A 14,062-nucleotide genomic window follows, 5' to 3' on the forward strand; every position below is an offset into this window, starting at 1 on the left:
GCCGGAATTTGCTGGAGTCTGCCATTGGCTGGTTGCTCCGCCGTCATGGAGCCATTTGGAGCCACCACCACCGCCTTGAGGTCGCTGTTCAGCTCACAAGTTAGGTCCCCATCCATGTAAACCATTGTCAAATTGCATAGTTAACATCTTAGGGAAAAAATCATCAACGTGTCCAAGTAAACCAAAAAGATAATAATAAGGCGCAAGTCTTTCATACTTGAATTTAACCTCTCTTGCATCTCCTTCTGGTTTTTTAATTCTCTTGGACTGTCTGAGTGGCTTATGGATGTCAATCAAGACTTGAATCTGCATGAAGGGTCGTAGATAATTAGCGTTTTTTCATCAACAACAACAACAACAACAACAACAACAACAACGCCTTATCCCACTAGGTGGGGTCGGCTACATGGATCAACTTCCGCCATAATGTTCTATCAAGTACCATACTTCTATCCAAATCATTAAGTTCGAGATCCTTTTTGATAACCTCTCTTATAGTCTTTTTGGGTCTTCCTCTGCCTCGAATTGTTTGTCTTCTCTCCATCTGGTCTACTCTCCTCACTACAGAGTCTACCGGTCTTCTCTCTACATGCCTAAACCACCTAAGTCTATTTTCCACCATCTTCTCTACAACAGGCGCTGTTTTTTCATCATCCCAATGAAATTTCCAAGGCTCTCTCCCACTTGTGCAGACATGAAACCAATTGGTAGGTTATGGATTTGGATCCAAAATGGAACGAAAAAGAGTGGAACAAGAGCAGGGTCTTCTCCTTCCTTCACTGTGCCCAGAATAAGTAGATGTTTATCAAAATTCCATGAGCCTCCATTCAGCACCCACAAGTAATCACGATTATGGTAGAAATCGAATAGGAAAATAGCAGCAGGCTTCAGTTATGTGATTGTGACTCCCTCAAGTGGCCTCCATACATTAGCAAGTTGTTCCTTCATGATAGGAACTCTAATGTTCTTATTGGTCAGAAATCGTCCTACTAAGCACAAAGAGAAATCAACTGCCTCCTTAGTAAGCTGGAAATTTATCTCCGTATCAACATCATCATATAGGCTTAACCCTTTCATAGTTTGGTCACCCATGGAAAACACTTGGAAAAACTCACCAGAAAAAGGAAAGATCTCACAAAGAAAACTAGGCTCAAAAGCTCACCGGGAAACCCTCACAAGAAAAGAACTATCAGACGAGAGAAAACTATCAATAATAATAATTAGTTTTCAATTCCTTTAATTATTTAGCCGTGTAAATCTGTTATTTCCAATTCTGATTTGTTGAGAATTATTAGGAGATTGGTAGCTTGATTCACTACATATTAGGGCTCTTCACTTGTATATATATCACTGTAAACTAATATAAAAAATTAATAAAAGTTACAAACCTATTCCTCTATATGGTATCAGCCTAAACGATCCACCCATTCCCTATTTCTTCAATTAAGGACGTCGTTCCCCACCCTTGCCTCCCATGGCCGACAACAACTCCTTCATTCCCAACCCCCATGAGCCATCCAAACCCCTTGCTTGCATCACTTTCACCAATGTCACCAAACTTCTTCCCAACAATTATCCTAATTGGAAACAACAAGTTGAAGCTCTCCTTGATGGCTATGATCTCCTCAAATATCCAGATGGATCTTTTCCTGCGCCGTCAAAAACGATCCTCACCGCTCCAACATTTTCGACGCCGACTCCGTCGGAAATGATCCCCACCACTGCATCACTTCCGGTAACAACTCAGAATCCTGCTTACCAAACCTGGTGTCGACAAGACCGCCTTATATATGGTGCTCTCCTCACCACTCTCTCTAAAGAAGTGGCCTCCCTGGTGTCTCAAACCAAGACCTCGCATGATCTCTAGATCCTTCTCAAAAACACCTATGCCAAAGCATCTCGCAGCCATCTCAAGCAGTTAAAGGAACGTCTCCGTACGGCTTCCAAAGGTACCCAATCCATCACTACCTATATGCATCACCTAAAGCAAACTGCAGATCTCCTTGCATCACTTGGCTCTCCTGTTTCTGTTGAAGACATGACTGATTATGTCTTACACGGTCTCGACGACGGCTATAGAGCAATCATTGATGCCGTGAATGCAAGGGACACCCCAATCAAATTTGATGACCTCCATGAACGGCTTCTGATTCAGGAACTTTCAATTGGTGCTGCTCAAAGACAAACTCCTGCCCCGCTGACAGCCTTGAATGCTCAGGCTCGACCCAATTCCAATGACAAATCTCAGCATGGACAAAACCCTGCACAATCAACTCAACGCACTGGCACTCGCAAACCTTTTCTCGGCCGCTGTCAGTGGTGCAACATCAAAGGTCATGTTCTCTCTCAGTGCAAAACCTTCCAGCAGCAGCATCCTAGTGTCCCACCGCCACCTCGTAACTCTCCGGCTCACACTGGACAGGTTCAGGTCAATACTGCAACTGTCGGCCCATCGCAACATGATTTTCTGTTTGACAGTGGAGCGACACATCACGTAACCAATGATCTCGATAATCTGGCGCTTCATCATCCGTACACTGGTCCTGACTCACTGTTTATGGGTAATGGTTCAGGTTTAAACATCACTCATTCTGGAACACTTTTACTTAATGATTTATCCTTGTCTAATGCTTTGTGTGTTCCTTCCATGAAACAAAAAATAATCTCTGTCTCTAAACTTACCCAACAAACTAACTCTGCTGTTGTTTTCCTGCCAAACTCTTTTTATGTGAAGAACTTGCAGACGGGTCACACAACCCATAAAGGCTCATGTGTGGATGGACTCTATCTCTGGCCCGCCACCTCACCCTCCGTCCACACGGTTCGAACAGAATCCTCTGCATCATGGCATCATAGGCTTGGGCACCCTTCATCTTCTATTTTCAAATTTCTTCAGAAACATTTTTCCTTAGGCTCAAATAAATTTCCGCAATCCGATTGTAAATCGTGTCAAATTAGCAAAAGTCATAAACTTCCATTCCATGAATCCACTCTTAAATCTTGTTATCCATTAGAAATAATTTTCTCTGATGTATGGACTTCTCCTATTTTATCAATTGATGGTCTTCGCTATTATTGCATGTTTGTTGATCATTTTACTCGCTATATTTGGCTATATCCAATGAAACGAAAATCTGATGTGCAAACTATATTTCCCAAATTTAAATCGCTCGTTGAAAATTTCTATCATCACAAAATAAAAATTCTTTACACAGATAATGGTGGCGAATATATTGGTCTTCGCCCTTTTTTACTAAATCATGGTATAAGTCATCATACAACGCCACCTCATACACCTGAACATAATGGAATTTCAGAACGCCGGAATCGTCACATTGCTGAAACCGGTCTCTCTCTTCTCCATCATTCGGGCTTGCCCCTCACCTATTGGCCTCACGCCATGACCACCGCCGCTTATCTCATAAATCGCCTCCCAACTCCAATTCTTGGGTACCAATCACCCTATTCTAAATTGCTCAACATTAGTCCGGATTATCATAAGTTAAAGTGTTTTGGATGTTTGTGTTTTCCCTAGATTAAACCATATGCTAACCATAAACTTGCACCAAAGTCTGCTATGTGTGTTTTTGTAGGTTACTCGGCTGATCAACATGCATATCTGTGTCTCGATCCCACAACAGGAAGGATCTACACCTCTCGGCATGTGAAGTTCGTTGAATCTGAATTCTCGTTCAACTCCCTAGTAACTCACGCTAGTCCAAGTCCGGAGCAACAAACAGGCCCACTTCAACTCTCCATCTTACAACCCATGAACCCACCGGAAGATTCATCTCCTGCCCCTTCCTCCCCATCCATCACCAACTCCCCATATATGGCCCAGTCCTCCACCGAACCCACAAACCCCACTCAATCTCCTCCTCCAACCTCACAATCATCCCCGCAACTCTCTGCTCCACCACCCCAAACCATTGTCAACCCAAATGGAGGTGGGATCATCACTCGGTCTAAAAACAACATTATCAAACCCATCCAAAAGCATAATCTCCATGTCCAAGCCTCCTCTCCCATTGAACCCAACACCATCACCCAGGCCCTTCGCGACCCTGATTGGCGCTCAGCCATGCAAGCCGAATTTGATGCCTTACACCACAACAACACTTGGGATCTTGTCAGTCGGTCCTCTGATCAAAATTTGGTTGGCTGTAAATGGGTATTTCGAATCAAACGAAATCCAGATGGATCAATTGATCATTACAAGGCTCGGTTAGTCGCCAAAGTGTTTCACCAACGCCCTGGTTGGGACTATACACAAACTTTTAGCCCCGTTGTTAAACCGGTGACCATTCGCATCGTCAAGGGTGGCCCATACGTTAGCTTGATGTCAACAATGCATTTCTTCAAGGGACACTTAAGGAGGAAGTCTTCATGATACAACCACCTGGTTTTGTCAACAAAAACTTTCCTGATCATGTTTGTCGCCTCAAAAAGGCACTCTATGGGCTGAAGCAAGCACCCCGCGCCTGGTATACGGAGCTTCGCGTATTCCTGCTCTCCCTTGGTTTTGTCAATTCCACTGCAGATGCATCTCTTTTCATCTACCAAAAACCAGAGGTTACACTTTACTTATTAGTATATGTTGATGATATAATTATGACTGGAAATTCATCTGCAGAGCTGTCCAAACTCATTGCCACACTTGCTGCTCGGTTTTCGTTAAAAGATCTTGGATGTCTCAGTTATTTCTTGGGTGTCGAAGTAATTCCTTCCGCTGCAGGAATGTTTCTTTCACAAAGGAAATATATCATTGATCTGCTACATAAATCAGGCATGACAAATACAAAACCAGCATCCACTCCTTTCTCAGCGAGTGTTCAATTACTTAAGGATTCTGGTGATCTCCTACCCTCTCCAAATGAGTACCGCACATTGGTTGGAAGCCTTCAATACTTGAGTCTTACACGTCCAGACATCGCCTTCAGCACTAACAAACTCGCACAGTTCATGCAAAATCCAAGAACGGCGCATTGGTCTGCACTCAAACGAGTGCTCCGATATTTGGCGGGCTCTTGTGACAAAGGAGTCTTCATCTCAGCGACGGCTCCTTTGACCTTTCATGCCTACTCAGATGCTGATTGGGCTGGTGACAAGGATGATTATGTTTCAACCACTTGTTACTTGTTGTATCTCGGTAACACTCCCATCTCCTGGAGCTTCCGCAAACAACGTTCTGTTGCTCGATCATAAAAACATATTCATCGTTGATCCCCTCCCCTTGTTCTTTTTTTTTTCTTTCTCTAACCACATTAAAATCCCCCGTAATACAAATTAAATCTCCTGAAAAATCTTCAATTGTGTTAATCTTTCCTCATTTTTTTTCTCATGCAACAAAGAAGAAAAAAATTCCTCATTTTCCCTAATAGAAAACATTTTACCATTTATTTTCTCCTTTTATCCACTGAGAAAGCATTTGAGGATGACACGTTAATAATAACACTCTAGCCACGCCTATTGTGATCTTACTAGCTAGTACCACCGTCTAGAGATATAAAAGTTCCAAACGGTGTTGCTATCAATCTAAAAAATTATTCGTTCCATGCATGTAAATTTCATGGGAATCATAAAGGGATGAAGAGAAGATTTAGACATTCATTTGTAGCTTTGTGTATTGATTTCAATGGTTACTTTCATTAACTATAAAGAATTTACTAAGATATTTTACTTGAAAATAGAACAATAGCATAATAATATTTTATTTTATTTTTTATCAGTAAATGTTAATTATAAATTTATTAATTTTTTGTTAACACAAGAGATGAATTCATAATTTTTCTCTTATTTTTTTCTTTTTAACCACTCTATCAATCTTATACCTCTGGATCATAACAAAATTATAAAGTTTGCATTTTGATTCAGTTTAAAATTAATGACAACCAAAAAAACAACATCGGCATGTGTGGATCACATAATTGTTCTATGTAACAAATAGCTTGAGTATTTGATTGTATTGAATACTCAAACGTTAATTTATAATGGTCTTATTTTACTGACATTTATTTTAGCACAAAATTGTCTCATGTGAAAGATGTACGTGATCTTTATGAAAAAAATTGAGAATGAAAAATAGCTGAATAAAAATAACTAATTGTGTTCAAAATCGAATCAAACCGTTCATAAATCGTTAAACCAATCAAAAAATCAAAAACTACAAAACCCAAAAATCTAAAAATCTAAAAAAACCTCATTTTTTACGGTTTGGTTCGATTTTTGGATCTTGTTTAAAAAACCAAATCAACCTGAATAAATCACATATTATAATTATATTGATTTTTATTGTGGAAATTAATAATAAGTATTAAATAATTTATTACTTTTTCTTTGTTTTATAACCAAGATACATATTTTATTTTCATATGTTAAAAAAGAATGTACTAATATTATTTAAAATAGTATTAAATATCAAGTGAAATACAAATTATCATTATGCTACAAAAAATAGTTGATAATATCACTTTATATTAATGTTAAACAGAAGGGAAAATAATAATTTTTAATTAAAATATGTTAAACAAAATTTAATAGAAAATAAAATTTATTTTTAAAATAATATAGCATAATAATTATACAAGTTTAGTTAATAGATTTTAAATTATGATAATAAAATAAAAAACAAAAAATCATCAAATAGAATTGAATCAAACTAAAGTTTGATTTGGATTTGATGTTATAGTTAAACCGAGTAAAATCCAATCACATCTTTATTTTATGTTTGGTTCGGATAATTTTTTATCTAAAAATTGAATCAAACTATACCGCGAATACCCTTAAAAATAATAATTTTTCTGTCAAAGTTTGATCAGTTTTTCAATTTTTTTTAATTGATTTAGCGTTTTGCGACAATTTAAGTTTATGCTATCGGTTCGAGTATTTAATTGCCTATTTAAGGTGAGGAAAATATAAATTTGTTTCATAAGTGTTTTTTAAGTGAAAAGACTTTCCTTTCCTAAATTTTTATACACCCAAACAAAATATAAAAATATATTTTTCATTCTTGTAAATTAGGAAAGTTTGGATTTTATTTCTATAAATTTTAGTTTAAATAAAATTATAGTATATTTTTTTTTTCGAAATAAGATTTGGATATCTGAAAATGTATAATTAATGTAAAAATTATCACGATAAATTTGAATACAATCAAATCTTACTTAAGTTAATGACACATTATAATCTTATGATAATTTTTTTTTTTTTACAAAAACAAACACAATTTTATAAAAATAAAAAATATATTTTAGTCTAAAATTAATTTAAGTATCCTTGGCTATATTAAGAGGATCACTCAAAACCCTCTGGTTGATAAGCCATTTTGCAAAGGTGGTCCGCTGCGAAGTTTAATTCCCCCGACCATTTTGTTACTTCATGTTGTTGCATCATGCACATGCACATGCACAGGCTGTATTCAAGGAAAATTTGAATGCCCACACTGACACACAGTCATCTTTCTCCTTAATCAGCTTTAACTTTAAACTATAAACTTGGTGATAGGCCGAAAATATAAGGCAAACTCAATTAACTTAATTAGAAATCCTAAAACTCAGTTATATTAATTAATGGATTTGTTTGTTCTGATACTAATCCACAAAAGTTCCTCTGCCTAGTCTCTACAGTCGCTTATTAACATTGATGCCGCAGTGCACCAGTAAATAATAGTAGTATATAATTTGGTTCTTTGTTTTTCGAAAATTTTCCTTAATTTTATACAAACTCATTCCCAAAACTTATAACTAAATTGATAACCAGTAACCATTTCACTCAACCAAAGTTATATTCAACTATAATGGGTTCATTTCTTAAGAAACCAATTTGTATATACATAAACTTTTGGGAATAAAAAACAATACAGATTAAATAACATCTTTTAAAGTCTATATTTTGTTTATACTTGATTAATTTAATATATTTTTCATTAACTAGATTACATTGGTTGAACTTGATTAAAGTTTTATCATATATGCGTCAAAGAATGTTGCAGTGGTGAGACTATCTCTAGTTTCAGTGGTAACTTCAACTCAAACCTCCATCCACTTCCCAGGAGCGCAACGACGAGACAATGCCATAAGAAGCTAAGTCATAATTCTAAGTAAGAGTAGAAGAGTAACTTCATTATCTATAGCAAAATTGCACGTAACAATTAGAATAGGGTTATGATACAAAATGAACAACCGATAGCATTTTCTGCATCAATGAGTAAAGGAAAGAACTAACATGGAACATATGGTTGACTGGTACACAAAAGTAGGTACCTTCTTTGATTGAAATGTTTGCTTGACCCAAAAGCTATAAACAACTTTTGCTGGTCCCCTATCTCCAGACAGAGTAAACATTTACAACCATATATGATTACCAAGCAAGGGGACTAACAATTTTGTTCATCACGTGATATATCAATAAATCTACCAAAAGTTAAAGGGATATATAGAGCACTAATAAATGTTTCGTTCATTCGCCTACTTTTTACAGGGGTACTACAGGGTCAAAAGTTCAAATAAGAGGATTAATTTTATTTTTCTTTTTTTCATTTGTATTTTGTTATATTTAAAAGCATCTTGATATATCTCGAAGTTTTTGTATAGAAAAAAATTTAAAAGACCGTCCTATAAAAAAATTATTCTTAGGACGAAAAAAATATTCTTATGAAATTAAGATAATATAATGAAAAATGAATTTGAAGGAAATTTTAATTTTTTAAAAAAAATATAAGAATAAAAAAATATCAACTTGGATAGATCGAATTAAACTTCACGTATTAGAGAGATTTTATAAGATGAAAAAAAAGGTAAAGTGTGATAAATTTTAAGAGAGATACATTATTAGTAATGAAAAACTAAGATATTAGAATAATATTTTTCTATTAGTTATCGGATTTAATGTAGTTATCAAATAACGTCTTTCTATCAATACCTTTGAAATTATCTATAATACAAAGACTGTGTTTGGAAGGAAAAATGAAAATAATATTAAAAAAAATTTTTGTACATTTTTAATGGGATTCACACTTTTTATACTCTACTTCAATTCAAAATTTTCTTTTATTTTCATATTTTTTATTTTCATCCTCTAAGTTAAACACACCAAAAGAGTCTCACATGGATATACCACTTAATGGAATGCTCCCTTAAATTGTACTAGATTTCTAGGACATGGAAACTTTAAATATAAAAAGAAGGAATTCAAGCGAAAACTAAAACTTAAACATATATCACATGAACCAAATTGATACAAATCTCTTGGCACTTAGGTGTCATACGTATACAAAACATGAACATAGATACATTAAACATAGGCTACTCCCATACAATGGAGATACAAAACTATAAACTCTTCCTCGAGCAACAACTCCAAGCCCCAAGCCCCAAGCTACTCTCAAGAAGACGTTAACTGTTTTACCTGTAAAACATGAAACTGAAAGGAACAAGACATATAATATCTTAATGAATGCTCCAAGGACTCCAAATTGAGTCTAATATCCTACGTTATCTAATTCAAGTCTTACTCTTTCCTTTGATATCAACTCTCACATATACTATTCAAACATATTATCAGTATTTCATATCACTATATTTTATTTCTTTTTCTTGGAACTTGGAGTTGGTCTCCATGGTTAAGCCTAAGTCCGTTGGGGCATTGGGCTCCTTGCTACCATTGCTATGTGCTCTCAAGGGTGTTGCTAGGAGCCCGAGGAATACTGCTTGTGCACCTAGCATTAAAAAATTCAAAAAAATATTCTTAAATATTTTTTTTTATGATTTAGTTAATCCGTATAAGTCCCATATAATTTATAAGTATTTTTTTTTAAAAAAATTTCAAAACAATTTTATGAATTAATTTAAAATTAATAGTTAAAGCAAGAGTCAAACCTGTGACTTTCACATTATTAGCATGACACTCTAACCAACTAAGTTAATAAGCCAATTATGTTATAAAATAAATAATGTTGTTATATATAATACTAAATTTTTTAATATATATTTAATGTGCATGTAAATTTAAATAATAAATTTTGTGACAATTAATTTTGATATAACTCATACAGATTAGTTAGTCTGTAAGTTTTTTTAATTTATTAATAAATTAATTTTATTTATTTTTTAATAGTAAATGTTTTTTTATTTATAAAAATATTATTTAATTTTTGTTTTTAAATAGTTATTTTTTTATTAAATAGTAATTGCTTTTTTAATTGTAAATATATTATTTTTTTGTTTGTAAATAGTTATTGTTTATTTTTTTAAATAAAAATAGATTATTTTGAATTATGTTTTTAAATAGTAATTTTTTTAATTGTAAATATATTTTTTTAATTTTATTTTTGTTTTTAAATAGTTATTACTTCTTTTTTAACAATCATATTAACATATTTATAATTTAAAAAAATCAAAATTTTAATATTTCTTTTAATTAACAAAAAATTAAACGGATTAGTTAATTCACATGAGTTATATATGATTATAAAAATCCATATAACTAATTAAAAACATAATTCAAAATAATCCGTATGAGTTATATCAAAATTAATTGTCACAAAATTTATTATTTAAATTTACATGGATATTAAATATATATTAGAAATTTTAGTATTATATATAGTAACATTATTTATTTTATAACATAATTGATTTATTAGCTCAGTTTCGACTCCTGTTTGAGTCATTAATTTTAAATTAATTTGTAAAATATATTTTAATCCGTATGAATTATACGAATCATATAATCCATAGAAATAGAAAAAACTTAAAGAACTTTTTTAGAATTTTATTTTAAAGAACATTTTTAGAATTTTATTTTAATGTTAGGTACACAAGCAATATGCTTGTTGCACCTAGCAACACCCTGCTCTCAATTGCTACAATAATACCAGAAGGCCCAAATTCTTTTGAATCTGCTTTCTATGTGCTCTATACTCTCTTGGTTAGTCATCCAAATCCACATCATCTAAACTCAGTATGGGACCGTGACTGATGCTGCTATTACAATTGAACTAACTACGTTGTCATACAATAAGGAACTCAATTTTATATTCATTAAAAAAAGTGTTACGAATCACCTCAAGTGTGCTCAATTTTGTACAATACGAATAGCAAACTCGTCCATGTGGGGACATAGCATAGGTCACATGTGAGAGTAGTAAGTAAAGAAGTTTTGCTCCCATCTCGCCAGCTGGATCATCTGCAATCACATTACACAGCTTCAATCACTCATCTCTCTCTCTCTCTCTCTCTCTCTCTCTCACACACACATACACTTTCCTTTCCCATATTGTGCGCTTTACCTTTTATTAAATAGGTCACCATTTATGTCCTTGAATCTGCAATTACCCCTTCACTGATCAGCATGCTTTGGAGGCCCCTTTTTGGGTCCCACATGTTTTGTGGATTAATGCAATCAAGGGTTGGTCGTATGTCTGGTTTGGTTCGATCGTGGACCTCAAGACTGAGGTTTCCTAGTTATATAATTAATGCCTATGCTTTTGGTCACATACTTCACATGGCTCTGTAAGGTAATGAAGGCCTAGCTAGTGGGTTATGCTTTATCTGGCCCCTTTTTACTGCCAATTTGGCATGCCCAACTTCAATTAATTCCATTTTCTTTCGTCTTTCTTTGATCCTTATTGTTTCTATATGAATAATGACTTGGTGGCAAAATCTTCCTCCTTGCATACTTTTAATATAATCTTAATAGGAATTTATTATTTACCATTATATATATATATATATGAAGTATTCATTAATTTATTATATAATTTTAATATGTATTTTTTTCCAACCACCTTAATCACACATTGTCATGTAGTATTACGAAATTTTGTAAATGATAAATTTTTTAACTTTGATGATATTTACTTTCAAAGTCATATTTATTATTATATTTTATAAATGTTAACTAGTATTCTAAGAATACTAATTAAGAAATTAAAATGAAATTTTTTTATTGGAATGTAAAAAAAAAATATGTTTTCTATGATTTTAAAATATGCTGCACATTATTTACAATAAAATATTTTCTCTTTTAATTCCTTTATGAGTTCCTTAGTGCATTGATTATTGATTTGCGGTATATAAATATTTACACCAACAGTATATGAAAATTAAAATTCTTAAAATTAAAATAAAATTGAACGTTGAGGAAGAGAATTGAACTCGACATTTTACTACTTTTTTTTAGTAGTTGAGTTATTTTTACTAAATAATTAAAAGAATAAAAAGAAAAATAAAATAAAATATGCTTGGGTTCATGTAAAATTTGAAAAACATTAAATTCATTCTCATAAAAGTTTCATATTAATTAGATACTTGTAATAGTAAAATATGTATTTATTGATCCCCAATAGTAATTTCATTAGACAATAATATAATATAAGTAGTAGATTTACACATATAATTTGATTATAAATAAATTAAATAGTTTATGGCGGTTAAAACCTCTAAAATGAATTAAATAATTTTTTATGGTCGAACATTATCATAAATTATAATTTTTTGTCACTACATAGTTAAATTTTTCGCACTTTTTAATGAGATTAGAGAAAAAATGAAACAATGATGAATTTTGATATCATGTGAATGTGTTTGAGGATGTAGAGAGAGAAAATAACTAAATGTGTTAGTCAATATAATAGAAAATTGTCTAACAAAGTTACAAATAAGAATCAGCAAAAATATGTTTTACTTTTATAGAGGTTAACATATATTTTTCAAATTTTAGAGGACCAAACATATTTAAAAAAAATATTTCCATGATTTTGCAATTGGCATGAAAGCATTGGTGTGCCATTATAAATACTGAAGACCGTTCACAACCACTTGCATGGTGCATTTATGTGAACGCACGTTGAGTAACCGAAAAATGAGAATCTGGACACTACTGAGATTTCATTGAATGTGAAGAGAAGAAAGAAATCCGCTGCTACAAGCTTGTCATTTGCATTTATTAACTAGTACCCATCTAATTATAGCAAGTGGCCACTGTCGATCTCGTGAATCAAATGATTATTATCCATTTTCATTTTCTATTTTCTTTCATTTGGAATTTTTTTTTTTTATCATTGTACTAAATTTTTACTCCTAAATTTGTACTACTAAATTTCTATAACAAGCGTCACGTTTATACATAAATTTAATTACATGCTGATTTAATGTAATGAATCTTTATATATCTGATTATTATAGCTATCACTTTTGTCTAATATATGTATGTGTATAGCTTAGCCCAAGTCATCCTTATAAATCTTAAACTCTAAGTTTTAAATTCCTGTATATGTATGTGTTCAGTGTTCACCTCGTAATGAAAATTTAGCAGCATCCATCTTAATCTTGTTTTTAAAAGGTAAAAAAAATCATATATAAGATTTTATATGATAGAAAGTTGGCAGCAAAACACTAACTTGTCCAATTTCATCAAGATGATTAATAACATTATCCCCTCTGCATTCTTCATCATAACACTTATTAATGTCAATCAAAACGTCGAACCTAATTATAGACATGAATGTGTTTTCGGTACAGACTTTCCTTAGAATTTGGAAGACCTAACCAAAACATTCAAATGTATGTATGTAATCTACTTTGTCTCTGGAATATATATTCATTCATGCATGGAGTGCACCCTTGATATTCTCGAGAGTGATTTTCTCATATCCCCTTAGTCATCATCCGAGATCTCTGATATACATCTTAGGCAGTTCCACCAGTAATATAAACGTGGCATTAGGATAAGGCTAAAGTGTTGATCCTTTCTATCCTAATGAGGTCAGTCGGCACCCAGACAATAAGTCATTGGCATCTGGACCAAGGGTTAGTCGATGACTAACAAGCATGGTTCACATATGACCAGGAGGTTACATAGTCTCTTGGCCTCGAGCACAATAGCGTGAAAAGGTTAGAAGAAAATCATAAGTATGTTGACATCTGATGTAAACGGTACACAGTCCCTCAATTGTAAACACGATAACCCAAAGAGGCTAGAAAATCATAACCTAGTTGGTATATGACATGGAAGATAAATAGGTATAAAATGATTCCAAAAATCAAACCAAACTCAATTAATT

Source organism: Glycine max, chromosome 1, assembly GCF_000004515.6.
Source record: "Glycine max cultivar Williams 82 chromosome 1, Glycine_max_v4.0, whole genome shotgun sequence".
In the NCBI taxonomy this organism is placed as follows: Eukaryota; Viridiplantae; Streptophyta; class Magnoliopsida; order Fabales; family Fabaceae; genus Glycine; species Glycine max.